Raw genomic sequence first — 3,913 nt, 5'->3', positions numbered from 1 at the left:
CCTTGGGACTCCCAATATATAGGGAAAGAGGAGGAGTTGCTGTAAAGGTAAGAGGTATTCCAGGAGAGAACAGTGTCCTGGAGACCAATGGACTGGAGGTTGCAATAGAGCAGTGGTTCCTAAACTATGGAGGTCATTCCGAGTTGATCGCTCGCTAGCAACTTTTTGCAGTGCTGCGATCAGGTTAAAACTCTGCAAAACTGCGCATGCGTATGTACCAAGGGGATCGGTGCTGAGCGATGGATTTAACGAAGAATCCATTCGCACAGTCGATTGCAAGGTGATTGACAGAAAGAGGGCGTTTATGGGTGTCAACTGACTGTTTTCTGGGAGTCTTTGGGAAAACGCAGGCGTGTCCAAGCGTTTGCAGGGAGGGTGTCTGACGTCAATTCCGGGACCAAAAAGACTGAAGTGATTGCAGCGGCTGAGTAAGTCCAGAGCTACTCAGAAACTGCACAAACTGTTTTTGTACCGCTCGGCTGCAAAGGCGTTCGCACACTTGAAAAGCGAAAATACACTCCTCCATAGGCGGCAACTATCTGATCGCAGCGCTGCAAAAAAGTTGCTAGCGACTCGGAATGACCCCCTTTGTCATTGAGGACCATCAACAGTTCATGTTTTCCAGGTCCCTTCACAGAATCACAAGTAAATTAATGACCTCCGCCAATGGATCTTTTAAGACATAGCAGTGAGTAATGAATACAGTTGTGCACATGCCCGGTGATGTGGAAAACATTAACCTTGAGGACTGGGGCAAATGTATGAAAGTGCGTTATTGGGGGGAAGTGGAAACCACACACATTATGGGTGCTGATACCGCTAAACCCCCCCCCCCCCCATTTATTAATGCAGTGGTGTGTTTCCAGTGACGGGCGCATTATTGGCGCTGCCATCGTTTAGACAGCATGCCGATATGCAGCGCAATGTAAAAACGGTCAGTGGCGCACTGACAGTTCAGACACCTGCAGCTATCGATTTTGACAGCAGCAGGGGTCAATGCCCTATCTCCATAGCAGGGACAGCGCTGTCCCTGGCTGTGGCGAGTGACTGCCGGCTCAGGGCTGCATGTCAGATCTTGTGTGAGTGGTGAGATCTTGCACATGTGCACTGGAGTCAGCCAGGTAGGGAGACACAGCACATCAGCTTGAAAGCAGCAGAGAGGTCCAGAAGAGTATGGAGGGGAATTGAACCTTAGCGGGCAATTTAGTATGGAGCAATTTTAGACTGTGTTTTTTGATTATGTGTACCACGGATGGATAAGGTAGCCTAACATGGTTCATGCTACTGTGCACCCCCATAGGTGTTTGAGGTAAAATATGTGATTTTGTAGTAATGAAGTGTTTCTACAGCTCCAAATGATCCCATGCCATAAAACACATTGCCAACATAGCTCCAAACTGGGATGTACTAAAAGGATGATCACAGAAAGGGATGATCGGGATGATTACACGCAGTTCACCTCCAAGACACTAGATGTCAGAATTTTTTACTTAATTTAAAGATTTTACAAACAAAAAAAACATCATATAACATCAAATTTTATGTAAGTCAGGCCCAAAAAGAGACTTATAATATATTTATAATTTGCAGTAAAAAGTACATTATCCCACATTTATTATATAGTATAATATATGTACACATACACATACCATTGCATAAGGTGTTAAAGTACACCTAATTTCTGTTTTATAAACTGTATAAAAATCGATTAAAATTTACATTGGATGACCGCGTTATAATCACATTTCCGTATACCTGGGACTGTTTTCTATGCGTTTCCAGTGGGATGATGGCTATATCTTTTTTATTTATGTGGGATGATCACGTTTTTAGCGCAGATATACATACCTGGGACTGTTTTCTATGCGTTTCCAGTGGGATGATGGCTATATCTTTTTTATTTACGTGGGATGATCACGTTTTAAGCGCAGATATACTTACCTGGGACTGTTTTCTATGCGTTTCCAGTGGGATAATGGCTATATCCTTTTGATTTACGTGGGATGATCACGTTTTACGTTAAAACATGATCATCCCACGTAAATCAAAAAGATATAGCCATTATCCCACTGGAAACGCATAGAAAACAGTCCCAGGTATGTATATCTGCGCTAAAAACGTGATCATCCCACGTAAATCAAAAATATATAGCCATAATCCCACTGGAAACGCATAGAAAACAGTCCCAGGTATGTATATTTGCGCTAAAAACGTGATCATCCCACATAAATAAAAAAGATATAGCCATAATCCCACTGGAAACGCATAGAAAACAGTCCCAGGTATGTATATTTGCGCTAAAAACGTGATCATCCCACATAAATAAAAAAGATATAGCCATAATCCCACTGGAAACGCATAGAAAACAGTCCCAGGTATGTATATCTGCGCTGAAAACGTGATCATCCCACGTAAATAAAAAAGATTAAGCCATAATCCCACTGGAAACGCATAGAAAACAGTGACAGGTAAGTATATCTGCGCTAAAAACGTGATCATCCCACATAAATAAAAAAGATATAGCCATCATCCCACTGGAAACGCATAGAAAACTGTCCCAGGTATGTAAATTTGCGCTAAAAACGTGATCATCCCACATAAATAAAAAAGATATAGCCATCATCCCACTGGAAACGCATAGAAAACAGTCCCAGGTATGTATATTTGCGCTAAAAACGTGATCATCCCACGTAAATAAAAAAGATATAGCCATCATCCCACTGGAAATGCATAGAAAACTGTCCCAGGTATGTATATCTGCGCTAAAAATGTGACCATCCCACGTAAATAAAAAAGATTAAGCCATAATCCCACTGGAAACGCATAGAAAACAGTGACATGTAAGTATATCTGCGCTAAAAACGTGATCATCCCACATAAATAAAAAAGATATAGCCATCATCCCACTGGAAACGCATAGAAAACAGTCCCAGGTATGTATATCTGCGCTAAAAACGTGATCATCCCACGTAAATAAAAAAGATTAAGCCATAATCCCACTGGAAACGCATAGAAAACAGTGACAGGTAAGTATATCTGCGCTAAAAACGTGATCATCCCAATTAAATAAAAAAGATATAGCCATCATCCCACTGGAAACGCATAGAAAACAGTCCCAGGTATGTATATCTGCGCTAAAAACGTGATCATCCCACATAAATAAAAAAGATTAAGCCATAATCCCACTGGAAACGCATAGAAAACAGTGACAGGTAAGTATATCTGCGCTAAAAACGTGATCATCCCACATAAATCAAAAAGATATAGCCATTATCCCACTGGAAATGCATTGAAAACAGTCCCAGGTATGTATATTTGCGCTAAAAACGTGATCATCCCACATAAATAAAAAAGATATAGCCATAATCCCACTGGAAACGCATAGAAAACAGTCCCAGGTATGTATATTTGCGCTAAAAACGTGATCATCCCACATAAATAAAAAAGATATAGCCATCATCCCACTGGAAACGCATAGAAAACAGTCCCAGGTATGTATATTTGCGCTAAAAACGTGATCATCCCACGTAAATAAAAAAGATATAGCCATCATCCCACTGGAAACGCATAGAAAACAGTCCCAGGTATGTATATCTGCGCTAAAAACGTGATCATCCCACGTAAATAAAAAAGATTAAGCCATAATCCCACTGGAAACGCATAGAAAACAGTGACAGGTATGTATATCTGCGCTAAAAACGTGATCATCCCACATAAATAAAAAAGATATAGCCATCATCCCACTGGAAACGCATAGAAAACAGTCCCAGGTATGTATATCTGCGCTAAAAACGTGATCATCCCACGTAAATAAAAAAGATTAAGCCATAATCCCACTGGAAATGCATAGAAAACAGTGACAGGTATGTATATCTGCGCTAAAAACGTGATCATCCCACATAAATAAAAAAGA

This window comes from Pseudophryne corroboree, chromosome 1 (assembly GCF_028390025.1).
Source record: "Pseudophryne corroboree isolate aPseCor3 chromosome 1, aPseCor3.hap2, whole genome shotgun sequence".
NCBI lineage: Eukaryota > Metazoa > Chordata > Amphibia > Anura > Myobatrachidae > Pseudophryne > Pseudophryne corroboree.
Note: the sequence above shows the minus strand (reverse complement) of the source record.